The following is a 15,440-nucleotide window of genomic DNA, read 5'->3' as shown; positions in this document are numbered from 1 at the left end:
ATTTTGGCTTATTGTCCAGCTAAATAGCATTTAAAATCTTAATTTCATTAAACTATATTTCATTTTCATGAATCACCTTTAATACAAACATCTGATGGAACTCAACCAATATATTCAGCCATGACTTTCAGAATACATGTAAATAAGTTATAGCTCACTATTTTTGGATTTGTCTTGCATACTGTATGCATTGAATTCACCAGATTAATGGAGAATGTTCAATTAACTTAACACTACCTTTAACAAAAAGCAATGCAGGTGAGTTAACTCTGTGCTTAACCATTCTCCATTAAAGCTGCTATTCTGTGCATTGGGAATTGCTTAATGGATAGCAGTGGTAGGTAAATCTGTTTTAAGATGATGCTGTTACCTTGCACTGTTTCTTAAACACAGTTTTTAAAACCTTAGTCACACTTGATTTCTTAAATGTAAACAACCTGATGCCTTACAAGCTAAGACGTTAAAGGAGTGCATGAGTAAGGATTGTCTATAGCACAGTCATGCAGTATAAGTCTGATATGTGCCAACAGGTGGTATGCTGTACACTGCACCTTCTGAAACTTTCTATGCCATTCCCCCAGTTTTTCTGATTTGCCTTTTCTGTATGTATTGTTGCAGTGTGGGCAAAATAACTGCAGCTAACAAGAAGGCTGTGTAAGGTGACACAGCATCTTAGTTACCGGTAGTTGGGACCTTGCCAAGTGTAATGTCCACAGCCTCTAACCATGTATAGTGGGCTCTTGGTATTCAGCCCCCTCCCCAGAATACCAAAATTGTGGATGCTCAAGTCCCATTAAATATAACGTTGTTGTAAAATGCTGTCCCTTATATAAAATGGCAAAACCAAGGTCTCTTTTGGATGGTTGAACCTGTGGACATGGACTGTACAAGCTATAAAAGTAATTGACTGTGGGAAGGGTTCTGGTAATGCCATACAAGAGTGTGGTGGGAAAGGATTTCAGATAGGAAGGCTTGTAGATTCAGGACATTTTAAAAACCTTGAAAGTGAAGCAATATATTATACTCCAGGATAAATGTTAATTTTAAACCCTATTGTACTTCAATTTTCACACTGTCTTGAATCCTTTGTTGTCTCCTGATATAGAGGTGATGCCCAGGAAATGGGAAAGCTCTTCAACTCTGGATGAGTATTTTCTTACCATCTGCTTGGGGGTGATGGGAGATATCTCTGACAAGGCCTGATTATGGTATACAGGTAAAGAAGATGCTCTAAAAGCACATAGATAACAAAAACAAGTACCATTTTGCTTAAAATAAAAGACTATTTGGAAATGGGTAGCGCCCATTAAGACCAATTTGAATTTATTTTCATAAATAACCTTGCTGTTTCTTTAACTGCTTTATGGTAAGGTATTTAGGAAAGTTGAATATACCCAACATTTAGAAACTGCCAAATACACTTGTACAGCTTTAGCATGGGTGAATCTTGAAACTCAATAGCTTAATGTAGGCAATACTTTAATTCTAAGAAAAAACACATTTTGACATGGCAAATTACTTCTATAATAATTCATTTGTCTTATGGAACCAGAACACAGAAACTAGGCATCTTAGTTAGGGCATTATTTATGCTTTAGACAGATTAGGTTTCTCAAGAGTTTTCAAAGGGAACTCTTAACAAGTTACTGTTCTGAGTGGGTGCCCTACATATATACTGGACTTTTCCTCCCATCATCTACCACCTGGCATGTCTGGTGCCAGAAGAGTCTAGGAATTATAGTGCAGTGTATGCGAAGGCCACCATGTGTAGTGTGAACATGGCAGAGATGTTCCATGAATGGTATAAAACTAACATTCATGGCACATTAAATTTAAACAGTTACGTAGCTGTGTGATGTTATAATGTCGGTGACAGGAAAGAAAAGAGGCTTCCATGTAAAAAGCTTTAACTCAGTGGTTTGCAACCTGGGGTCCCCAGATGTTTTTGGCCCACAACTCCCAGAAATCCTAGTCAGTTTACCAGCTGTTAGGATTTCTGGAAGTTGAAGGCCAAAAACATCTGGGGACCCCTGGGTTGAGAACTACTGGCTTTAACTGGATATGAATGAACTAAGTGTTAAACCTCAAATATACATCTTAGAAAATGAGATGACTTACTGGTGGCTGATGGTCTAGGAACCTCACTCAGTGCGTCTACACTGTAGAATTATTGCAGTTTGACATCACTTTAACCACCATGGCTCATGCTATGAAATACTGGGAGTTAAGTTGTACGTGGTCTTTAGCCTTTCTTGCTGTAGAGGGCTGATGCCTTCCCAAACTACGACTCTCAGTATTCCATAGCATTGGGCCATGGTGGTTAGAGTGTTGTCAAACTTCAATAATTCTACAGTGTAGACCTTTAGTCTTATGTATAAAGGATAGCAGATTAGTGCCTATGGACTGAAACCATGTAATAATATCTTCTCCCCAGTCAACTGGCCATTGTTATAACTAAGGTATAACATTGTCTTTAATGGATGTGTATTATAATTGAATGCTGGCCTTTCCAGACTGGACATGAAATACTAGAGAATTGTTGTAGGCACTTTGTTACTGTAGTTCCTTTGTCTCCTTACTTGATGACTTCATGCCAACTGAGTTTCTGCGCTTCATACCAATGAAGTTCATACCAGCTAGGGCTGGATACTTGTTTTAAAATATTAATAATTGTCAATATTTGTAAACGATTGATAGAGCAAGAAAAGGAAAGTAGCAATAGGCGTGAAGCATGCAATAATTTGTGTTCTTGGCAATGTACAGCTGTTGTTTTTTTTTAAAGCTACATATTGTAATACAATATAATACTAATAATACAATATAATATTAATTATAATATTTTACATGTAATATTACTAATAATATTACAATATATTGATACAGTACAATATAGTAATTTATTACCAGTATTGTACTATGCTAATATAATATTGTATGTAAATTTAATTTGTAAGCCGCTCCGAGTCCCCTTCGGGGTGAGAAGGGCGGCATATAAATGTAGCTAATAAATAAATAAATAAATACATTGTTGCTTAAGTATCCTTTCTCCACCATTATATTCAACAATCTTTGTGGGACAGGCCGGGCTTTTCTTTTAACCTAGAACCATTCAAAAATGGTTTAGAAACTGATTCTCAATCTGTGGGCCTCCAAGTGTTTTGGCCTACAACTCCCAGAAATCCCAGTCAGTTTACCAGCTGTTAAGATTTCTGGGCATTGAAGGCCAAAACATCTGGGGACTCACAGGTTGAGAACTACTGGTTTAGAACCTCCTGAAGGGTCAAAAAGAAACTGGAAAGGACATAATATCATTTCTGTCTAGTGAATACAGTAGAGTCTCACTTATCCAACACTCGCTTATCCTACGTTCTGGATTATCCAACGCATTTTTGTAGTCAATGTTTTCAATATATCGTGATATTTTGGTGCTAAATTCGTAATTACTACATAGCATTACTGTGTATTGAACTACTTTTCCTGTCAAATTTGTTGTATAACATGATGTTTTGGTGCTTAATTTGTAAAACCATAACCTAATTTGATGTTTAATAGACTTTTCCTTAATCTCTCATTATCCAACGTATTCGCTTATCCAACATTCTGCCGGCCCGTTTATGTTGGATAAGCGAGACTCTACTGTATATGCAAATTGTAATTTGGTGCTGTTGCCAACCCTGGTCCTAGGCAGTGTTTTTTTTATCATCATTGACTACTTGTACTTCTATTTGAATTTGCTGGAAAAACTCCAGCAATTGCATGTGATGGACAATATTCTAGTCTATGGAAGCTTGAACCATAATAAATTTTGTTAGTCTTAAGGAGCTACAAGATTTTATTTTTGGTAATTAAAAATAAAACATTAAAACAGAATATTTTGTGCTGGAATGGTTGGCAAATGTATTTGAAGTAAAGCATTTCCAGCTAAGTTGGAGATAAGGTTTTAATTCTTTACTTCTGAATTTCCTTATGCTGTTTGGTTAGTGCCAACAGCATTTGGTTTCTTGTCAATTGTTTTGTTTGCCCCGGAATTGTTGTTTTGTGTACCCACTTAGTTATGAAGGTGTCACTTCTCTCATTCCTAGAACATAAATATAGGCTGTAAATGTGGAACAATAGCGTGTGTGTGAATCAGCTATTGATAATAGTGTTTTATCTGTTTTGTTTGCCCTTTTTAGATATAGCCAAATACCTCTAGATCAGTGGTTCCCAATATTTTTGACCAGGGCCCACTTTGACCAAGGATCACTCTCTAGCATTAGTACCAAAAGGGTTACGAATCAGTTTTTGGTCAACTTTAGATTCGGTTTGGTTATTTGGGGTGCTGATTCAGAAAATTGGATTGGATAGACCACATCAGCTCTAGTTTCTGTTACAGAACATATGCCATCCAGCAGTTGTCATCTGCTCACCCACAGAAAATCATATTTAATAATCTAGAGCTGATGTGGTCTATCCAATGCAATGGTCAGCTCTGCGGAAAGGAGCAGAAATAAATAAAGAGGAAGGAGGTTTGCGGACCAGATTTCCGATCTCCTTGCCCACTGCTGGGCCTCAGCCCACAGGTTAAGAACCATTGCTCTAGATCAGGGGTCCTCAAACTTTTTAAGTGGAGGGCTGATTCACGGTCCCTCAGATTGTTGACGGGCCGAATTATCATTTGAAAAAAAAAATGAACCAATTCCTATGCTCACTGCACATGTCTTATTTGTAGTGCAAAGAAAACAAAAACAAAAAAACAGAACCCAGCAAGAATTATTTATTTATTTATTTACTAACTACATTTATACCCCACCCTCTCTCACCCCGAAGGGGACTCAGAGCGGCTTACAAGTTGTATGTACATACAATATATTATATTATTAGCATAGCACAATATTAGCATTATGTAATACTATATTGTACTATACCATAATATTATTGGTAATATTTCATTTAATATATAATATATAATTAATATTATCATATTATACGATTTTATTATATTGTATTATTATTATTAGCTGCCCTGAGTCCCCTATTGGGTGAGAAGGGTGGGGTAGAAATACTATAATAAATAAATAAATATTATATTGTATTACATTATAATATTATTATCAATATTATATGTACACACAATATATTATATTATTACTATATCATTCATTTACAATATTTCATTTACAATATTAGTAAATGAAAGAACAATACAATATTTAAAAATAAAAATAATTTTTACCAACATACTGTCAACTTATCAGGATTGCAGTGGGAAGTGTGGACCTGCTTCTGGCCAATTAGACAATCAAGTAGGATTGTTGTTGTTGTGCCTTCAAGTCATTTCAGACTTTGGGTGAGCCCATGTCTAAAACTGAGGGCGGGGGCCAGGTAAATGGCCTTGGAGGGCCGCATCCGGCCCCCGGGCCTTAGTTTGGGGACCTCTGCTCTAGATAAACAAGACATGATACATACAGATTAAGTTTAAGTAGCATTTGATCTGAAACCTTTTTAATGTTAGGTTGCTAGAAATCAATACACCCATAGATACAAAGTAGCAAATGTTTTAAAGTGGAAAGTAGCAAATGCTTTGGACTGGGAAGTCATGCAATTGACTGGATCGGCTTTAGAAATTGCTTTTTGGATGCTGTGTCTTAACACTGGATTAAATATGTTTTATGTATACTTATTTTAATTTTAATGTAACTTATGTTTTATGCTGTAGGGACTATGTAGTGCCATTTGTAAACCGCCTTGAGTCCCTCCAGGGGTTGAGAATGGCGGGATATAAATATGGTAAATAAAAAATAAATAAGTTGCTATCATGTTTAATGCATAGGACAGAATAAGAACACCTTAATCTTGCATATACCCACATGGCAATTGATATTGCCTGTTACTCTGTGTCATTTCTCAGTCACTTAGTGGCTTTTGGTCACAAGAACCACAATATATGTTATTTTTTAGTGGGTCAAATAGGTTTTGGGAAAAGAAAGCTGGAGAATTTGAAATTCTGGTGAGAAAATAAATACTGCCTTGAGTATGCATCAGCTTAACTGCATCTAGTCACACTAAGCTTAGTAGAGGAAGAAATGCGACATGGCATGGTGATTTGCATGTTAAACTAGGGTTAAATCCTTAAGGTGAAGAATCCCTGCTTTACCAGAGAACCCTTCTGGGGGACTTTGGGCAAGTCACACTCATACCCCCTTTGAAGAGATCTTGCCAAGACAACTCTGTTATACGTGTACCCCATAAGTCGAAATGCCCTGTTGGCATGGTTTCAGTTGAAATTGGGAGTAATATTGATATACCAGGTGTAGAAATCCCATGTGGTCATCCAAATGTTATGCTATGCTAGCTAGGACAGATGGGATGTTGGCCAATATCATCTGGGAAGGCTCAAATGTGATGTACAGATAACTGGATTTTTAAATAGTGCAATTTGTCCAGTTGGATAAAATATTGGGATAGGCTTGGGGTTCTGCTGATGTTTTGCCTCCCTTGTCCACAAGCTTCAAAGATGAATGACTTGGGCATTTTGTTGAGATCCCATGGATCTCTTATTTTGAGTTACTTTGACTTGTGTGGTACAACTTCATATCCACAGATGACCTGGAACTCTTGATTTTTCTTTCTAATCATTTGACTTTTGAAAGAACCAGTTTGGTTTTGTGATTAGTATATGAGAATTAGAAGTTTTAGTTCCCACTGAGGTATAAAATTCATTAGCTGATTTTGGGTGTTACATGTAGCCCAGGCTTTGACCTATATCTCACATGGTTGTAATGAGATTAAAATGTGGAGGAAATTTATTTGTCATTTTTTGAGCTCATTCAACAAAACGTGGGTATAAAAACAGCAAATATGTTTTAAAATAAAAAAATGGCTCTCAAATACTTGGTCAGTATTCTATAGAATTGTATACATGTGTAATCTGATGGCTAGGCGTCACTATTTTTCAGTTTAAATATTGTCCTCTTGAGATCTTGAGATCATCATATATACCTGTTTTGCGAGATCTGTTTGTATATCCATGGAGATGTCAGGAACCAACAGAATTCTAGATTCCTTTTCAAACATTCTTATGACAGTTATTTTTTGTCGGTTATTTGACCTGAACTGTTTGTGAGTATTGGCATTTTTTCCTCATGTCCCCTTCTGTTATTTAAATGTTTTAACTTAGTTTTGATGGATCAAAAACCCCAAACTAAACAAAAAAACTTTGGCTAACAGTAGCAGCAATGCCCATGTACTAAAATATCTGCCGAAGGTTCGTGAGCTACCTGATGTCTGATAACTTCTTGGCCTGGCTTTACTGAGCCAGAGTGTCTCTACCTCACAATTGTAATTGTAAAACTGAAGTGTAGAGTTCAGTCTTAGTGGTCTTGGATCAATTTCAAGTGCTAATTTTAGGTGATGTGCTTTCATATATGTAGGCTGAGTAGAGCCGTTTCTTGAAATTTCAACTAGGGTAAGATTCTAGGGGAAAAGATCTACTGTGTAATCCTCTGGTTAAGATTTTTGACATAATCTTAGGATGCCAGATTGTTTCAAAGTTTTTCATGCTGAAATAACAGCAGAGTAGCACACTAATTCCTGAGCTATTTGACATCATTTTTCACTATCTCTTTCTTTGGGGATTCACTGAGTGCCTTCCCTCTGTCTTGGAGCACACCTGCATAAGATCTCTGTGGGCCCTTCCAGAAAGGCCCCATATCCCAGGATCTGATCCCAGGTTTTCTGTTTATCCCAGATTATCTGGCAGTGCAGACTCATATAATTCAATTTAAAGCAGAAAACTTGGGCTCAGATCATGGGATATAGGGCCTGTCTGGAAGGGCCCTTAGTGTGTTTATGTGACTTCAGGTCACTTATCAACTTACGGTGACAGCATGAACTTCATAGTGTTTTGTTAGGCAAGAAATACTCAAATGATTTTGCCGGTTGCTCCTTCTGAAATACAGCTTATAGCCCCTGATATTCAAGTACTGACCGGGCCTGACAATGCCTAGCTTCCAAGGTCAGAGGAAATCTGATACCTTTAGAGTATTTAGACCTTCTGAATAATCTCATTTTTGGTTGGACTGACATTGAAATTGTAGTTATGCTTTAGTTGCATCTGTAAATACTGTTTGACTGCTTAGTTGAATTTATATGTAGGCCTTGGCAGGTATCTGGGGAGCTGTTCACAATGAATTTATGTATCTTCTTTCATTTGAAGTATTACTTGATTACTTTTTATTTACTTCTTACTCAAAATATATGATAATGGGAACTGGATTAAGTTTAGTGCCTTGGGGTGATCCTGTTGGTTAACCTTAGCTATTGCCTTTGAATACCAATTGTTGGAGAATATAGGTATTGCTGCATTTATGTCCTGTTCTTTGACTTAACATGATAATTGAACTGGCCATTTATTGAACAAAATGGTGGACTAGAAATGTTTTTAATATAATTCAGCATTGCTGCAGTGTTCTTACAAAGCCTACATTTCTTTTTTAAATTCAGTGTTTAGACTTGGTGTATAATTTTTGCTGATGCTGACAATTAACTCTAGATCAGCTCAAAGATAAGATAACCTTTGTGAATAGAGTGAATGGAACTCCATGAAAGGTCAGTATATTTAATAGAGAAAGTTAGATTGTTCCACACAAAGGTTTGTTGGATTAAATAAGTGCATTCCCATGAATCGCACACATAGCAAACCTCTGGTGCTATATATGTCTAGGATCTCATTTTGAGTGAAAGAAGAGAGATAAATGTAACAAATTTAGAGAGCTGCAAGTGTTGAATATTGTGAGGCTTATGGTTGAGTAAAAAAAACAACAACATGAAGGAGTAATAGGAATTTCTGGCAGTTCTAGAGCCTTGGAAAATTCCCTCCTTGCTTTCCTTTCATATAAAAACTTTTCTATCTCAGTAAAAACATTTTTGCATCTTTACACTGATGAGTGACACTGACTTGTTGCACATCAAGTGGTTCCAATGCCAGTTATATTCATTTTGGTTCTAGGTTGGAATACAACAAATTGAAGAAAAATGGGGTGTGTGGGGGGAGACACAGTTACAGTAGAGTCTCACTTATCCAAGCCTCGCTTATCCAAGCCTCTGGATAATCCAAGCCATTTTTGTAGTCAATGTTTTCAATATATCGTGATATTTTGGTGCTAAATTTGTAAATACAGTAATTACAACATAACATTACTGCGTATTGAAGTATTTTTCCTGTCAAATTTGTTGTATAACATGAAGTTTTGGTGCTTAATTTGTAAAATCATAACCTAATTTGATGTTTAATAGGCATTTCCTTAATCCCTCCTTATTATCCAAGATATTCGCTTATCCAAGCTTCTGTCGGCCTGTTTAGCTTGGATAAGTGAGACTCTACTGTAATAGTTTTGCAAGGCATTTTATCTTGTGGTGATGGTAGGTCCCCCCCCCCCCCCCCCCCCACTGGAGCTAATTCCTTGTGATATCTATCATGACCTGAGGGTTTCAATATGACTATGTTGCCAGTAGCAGTTGCATAGAACCCTGGCTAGCCAACAGTTTCGGCTAGTTATGCATTTGGACAGTAATATATCAGGGCAATACATAGATCTTTTTCTGCACATAGAAGCCCTTCACATCCCAAACAAACAAAAATCACAAAAATTACTGCCTTTATAGCAAACCAGATTATGAAGTCTGGTTTGAAGGTGTCTTAATATCTAAGTCTGTTCTGAAGCTGATAACTCTGGTTCCCTGGAATGGAAGAAATTGGAAACATGATTAAAACTTTTATTTGTTCAATGATTAAATATGTTGTTTTCCTTGACAAAATGTTTGTTGTTAGCTTGGGTTATTAGTGAAAGGATTGTCCAACCTGAACCAATCTGTTCTTTCTGTCAATTATATATTATTGTAAAAAATATTAATATTAAATGGATATGTTTGATCACAAGTCTACAGATCATGTCCAGTCTTAGTAGTCAAATATTTATTCAAGACAGCAAGTGTATAGTGTAACTACTCGCGTCTTGCTGTTTCCCTTTCCTTTCAGGTCACAGACTACTTCCCTTGTAGAAATTAAGAGCAGGACTAATAGCACAGATGGCATTTCCCTCCCTTCCCAGTTCTCTGCAGGTGTCATTTTGAAACTGAACATTGGTTTAAATTGCCGTTCAGCCCCCAGAAGACATTCATTTTCAAAACAGAGGGATAATAAAGGCTAGAAGACATTTTCTTCCTTCCCAAAGAAATCATGTTATGGACTTTTCTGTTTTCCCCTACAGCAGCTCACCTTCACAATTCATTTTAAGCATGGAGGAGATAGAATAAGGGGATCTGTTCGTCGTTCTGGTGTGGAGGAAATTGTGATAAAGTTATTTGGAAAAAACCAAGAGAGAATCAACATCTTTCCTATTCATCTAGTTAATTCATTCATAAAGTTTGGTTCCAGGGCTCTTCCATGGATACCCAAGTCCCATGGATGCCCGAGTCCCAATATATACAGTGGTGTAGATAATATAAAATGGTATCCTTTATATAAAATGGCTAGATCAAGGTTTGCTTTTTCGAGTTTTTTTGGTAATATTTTCAAGTCATGGATGATTGAGTTTGTGGAACACAATTTGTGGAGGGCTAACTTTAAACCTTTATTTTTAAAACCCTGTTTATAGGTGAAATGCAGCAGCACATAAAACGTTGACCAGGAAGTTTTTGGGACAAAACCTAATTGTAGAAGGATGAATCTTCAGGTGTTTTTATTTTACTAACTTCAGTCTTTTCATCCCCAAACTGGGATTCATTATGATATTTACTTCTGTTCTAGAATTTTAAGAGGGGACAGTGCTAGGGAAGAATGACTGAGTTGCTATAATCCGTAGAAAATGTTTCTTGTATGTGTTTGAGACATATCACTGGATTTCTTGTAATAATTTCTTTAGGTATCACAAAGTATTACTAAAATAGTATTTTAACAACATTATGTTGTTTTTTCATTTGGTACTGTTTTCTATTTATCCCAATGTAAAAATTGAAATAAACTTTGAATTTAAACTTTATACTTTGAGGTAAGCTATACTTTGCCTAGAGAAACATGTAATTTATTATGGACTAACTTGGGGACCTGGCGGTGCCCGGGTTATTTGAAAAAGGCATTATTTGTCTTTGAGTGTTATGTATTCTGTTTGGAGTGGGTGAACTACAATTCCAGTCCCTTTTCCCCAAACTTGTCCAATATGTTCTATTAATTATGGGGGCTCTGTGTGCCAAGTTTGGTCCTGGTCCATCATCGGTGGGGTTTGATTGCAGGTGAACTATAAATCCCAGTACCGACTACTCCCAAATGTCCAGGCCAATTGCCCTCAAAACCCACCAGTATTCAAATCTGGGCATATCGGGTATGCATGGCAAGTTTGGTCCAGACCCATCATTGTTTGGGTGCATAGCGTTCTGGGTGTAGGTGAACTACAACTCCTCTAAATTCCCCAGTAGGAGTCACAGTGATCTGACTTGATGCAGGGTGAACGACAACTTCCACCATTTGGAGTCATTCTTCAAACTCCTCCAGGAAATTTAGTTGCTGCTCAGTTCTGCTGTGTTTGTTATGCAGACTGATTTGAAAGGGAAGGGCAGTAGGCGGGGTCATGCAAATTCCACACCAATGGAGAATCCTGGGATGCCTGCCTGTGGTGGAGGAAAATGCAAAATCTAGAATGAAAGGGTCCCTAAATGAAAGCATTATTTGTGTGGTGGGCCGTAGTGTTTGGGAAGGACATTGACAGGGGTTGGGCTACATGTTCATGGAGCTTGCTGTAACTGCAGTGTCAGTGGATGGGAGTGACTTGGTGGCTCCTTAGCAGTGGGAACTATAGCCTGTTTGTGGAGGCTGGAGGCTGTCTGTGTGAGCAGACACCCGTGCCACATACACACATACGGGTTTTCACTTTTATTATATATAGATATAGATAGATATAGATAACTGGTCTACCTTCAGCTTTGATTGCACTTTGAGTCATGGTGGTAACTCGTTCAAGTGCTCTAGTCTAAGGAAATTTATTTTTCCATTGGAGCTCAAAATGCTGACCATTTGTTTATCGTATTTCTCTCTCCCTCCCCCCCTTTCCATTTCCAATTTCATGTTTTGGTGTAAGACAGCCTCAACCAAGGATTTCGAAAGCTCGTAATATCGTTTGACATAGTCCCTGCAACTGTGATCAAAATAACAAAAAACATGGGAATTTCCACTTGGATTATTGGTGATTCAACACATACTCACAGACTTGTTTGGGTCTTTAATGAAGCTATTGTGTCAGCTTCATTCCTATCATAGAACTCTGTGTATATTATTGAAATGGTACATATGATATATTCTAAAAGCTGTAACTATGGTGTATAAACAGTATTTGTATTTAGCATTTGCATTGCTTTTTATCCTTCTTTAATTATCCAACTATAGAAATATTTTATTACGTGTTTGCTACTGTTTACTTGAGAAAAAGAATAATTCTCATTTCTTTTTCTCAAGGAAATAATGGCAAATGCTGAGTTGCAAGATGGTAAAAAAGGCTTGCAAATAGATCTTCTAAAGCTGCTGGCCTGTCATTTATTTGCTCAACTGTCCATGTATTCTATACCCTAAAAAAACCATGTTCTTTAACTGCTTTACTTTAAAAACAGGTCTGTATTTAGAAGTTAATGAACAGAGATTGAGCTCGTTTTATTATTTTTAAGTAATATCTGTGGAAACCTCATTTTCCCTCCCCCTCAAGACAAAATGAATTTTTTTTTCATATTCACTAATTAAGCCTGACAATAGGCCTATAACTATACATTTTGGTAAAGAATGCAATACAGTATGCACACATTTTCACAGTCAAATTGGTTGCTTTAATTCTAGCTAGCTTTTCTTTTCTGTTAGGACTCCCGTTTGCCTCAAAATCTTATTTGAGATATCAGACATGTGCACATGTTTGTAAACAGCATATGCACACTACTGATCTAACTACACACACACACACACACACACACACACACACACACACACACATAGCATAAACAGAAGAGGTATGTACAAAGATGTGTTTTGCTCTGAAAAAATGACCCATGTAGCAGATGAGCTAAAGCTAGGAATTACGAAAAATAAAATTTGTGAACCCTTTGGTTGTGAAACAATTACTAGTTTTGATTCAGTAAACAATGTTATAGACAGGGTCATAAAAAGGGTAAAAGTTTGCTTCTAGAAAACTAAATTACCATTTATACAGTGCAGAAGAAAATGTCATATTCAAACCATAAAAGACATCTCTGTTATAAAAGCATTTTAATAACTTTTAAAGACATTTTGTTGAAAATGGAAGCAAGTAATCTAATGTACAGGCAGCATAAACATACTGTATAATGCTTGCACAATGTCTTGTAAGTCATGGTAGTGTAGTTGGATATTAATACCTAGTTCTTTGTTTTAATGAAATTTCCAATAAATCTCAGGTATTAAACTGAATAAAATTTTAAAATTTATATCTTCTAGTTAGTTTCCATATTATAAACTTCATAAAATATATACTTCAGCGTCTGTCACTCTGAATCAAACAGGAACTCTTCAGTTAAAACCATCGCTTGCACAAGTTACCTGACTAATCAAGACAACCCTTATGAATAAGGAAATGAATTGTGAACCTCACAAATAACTTTCAACCACCTTAATACACCCCCATATTCTGGAGTCTCTTTTCTATCTAATGTGTTGGGCTCTGTCTGATTCAAGGAATATTGTATGTATAAGGTCCCATCAAATATGCCAGCATGGTGGTGTGTTTCAGCATTGGTCTATAACTCTGGATACTAGGGTTCAAATCCCTGCTCAGCCATGAAAATTTCACATTCTCAAAGGCAAACTCCCTCTAAACAATTCTTGCTAAGAAAACCTCATGATGTAGATGCCATAAGTCAGAAATGACTTGAAGGTACACAACAAATAGCAAGCATACTAATTAAAGGCAAAAGAGGGAGAAAAAAAAACCAGTTCCAAGTAATAGACCTACATGTTCAGAGGTTTGTTCTCTACTAAAGACCATTGAGTTCTTCTTTCAGAAATTTGCAAACCCAGACCTAAGGAAAACTAATTTTTAATGTTTCTATAGTACAGTAGAGTCTCACTTATCCAACACTCACTTATCCAATGTTCTGGATTATCCAACGCATTTTTGTAGTCAATGTTTTCAATACATCGTGATATTTTGGTGCTAAATTTGTAAATACAGTAATTACTACATAGCATTACTGTGTATTGAACTACTTTTTCTGTCAAATTTGTTGTATAACATGATGTTTTGGTGCTTAATTCGTAAAATCATAACCTAATTTGATGTTTAATAGGCTTTTCCTTAATCCCTCCTTATTATCCAACATATTCGCTTATCCAGCGTTCTGCCGGCCTGTTTATGTTGGATAAGTGAGACTCTACTGTATTTTGTACCTTCACAAAAAAGGTTTGGTGTGTAAGGCAAGTCATTTCGCAGAACTACACTATTTCAGTTAGTAAGCCAATCAGATAGTTCCCTGTTATGGAACAACACAGTATTCACCAAAGTGTGCTGCTGAGCAAGTCTAGAAGTACCTGAATAAGTATCTGAGTCAATATCAAAGTAATTCAGATAAATATTGAAGTACCTGTGGATAGAGCAGACTTTTTCACATGTAAGAGAACTGATTTTCTTAAATAGGGGAAAGATTGATTACATATACCCTATAATTTACGTACTATCTCACAATTCTAACATCTGTTAGAATTTAAAGTTAATTTGACTTGGTCCAGAGAGCTCCAGAGTTTGTTGTATTAATGACTCATTTCTGTCAGCTGTAAGAAATATTGTGGAAGTGGGGGAGGAATACCTATATATATATATATATATATATATATATATATATACACACACACACACACACACACACACACACACATATATATACACACACATGTCTATAGTATTATGTGATTTTACAGTATTCTCACTAGTCATTTTAAAACTAAGCTAGTGTGGATTTGCACAGGTCCTGGATATAACTGAAAACATGACAGGAGAAAGTCATGGCATCATTTGAAATCACTGATGAAGCAAAATTGATTATTAACTTGGTAGAAAAATATTTAAATATTGGAGAGATATTTAAATCATGAAAAAGACTACAATAGTAACACTAACGTTTATTTTATGATTTACCGACAAAGTGGGCATAGATGCAGAAGGAAAAAAAAGAAAATAATTGGTAAATCTATATATATAAAAGAGTGATGGCATCAGGGCAGCGGACAAAACAACAAAACTACAGGCCCCCCAACCTCGAAATTTGACAACACAACCCATCATTCACAGCTCTAGGTTGATACAAGAAAAAAGAAAAGAAAAATAAAGTCCTAATTACAGGGAGAGGAATAATAGTTTTTATCCAATTGCTGCCAGATTGAAGGCTAAGCTCCG

General features: G+C 36.3%; 1 protein-coding gene across 3 annotated transcripts in view; it reads left to right on the top strand.

Annotated features, from left to right (window-relative positions):
• trip12 (thyroid hormone receptor interactor 12) overlaps positions 1 to 15,440 on the top strand; it is a 105,137-nt gene that overhangs the window by 2,649 nt on the left and 87,048 nt on the right. The window contains exon 2 of one of the 3 annotated variants that reach the window (XM_062976616.1): positions 1,106 to 1,216. The exons of the other annotated variants lie outside the window; for them this stretch is intronic. The gene's annotated coding sequence lies outside the window, so the exon portion shown is untranslated. The remainder of the gene's footprint in view (positions 1 to 1,105; positions 1,217 to 15,440) is intronic. 3 annotated transcript variants of the gene reach the window in all.

Source organism: Anolis carolinensis, chromosome 3 (genome assembly GCF_035594765.1).
Source record: "Anolis carolinensis isolate JA03-04 chromosome 3, rAnoCar3.1.pri, whole genome shotgun sequence".
NCBI lineage: Eukaryota > Metazoa > Chordata > Lepidosauria > Squamata > Dactyloidae > Anolis > Anolis carolinensis.
This window is presented reverse-complemented; position numbering and strand designations above follow the sequence as displayed.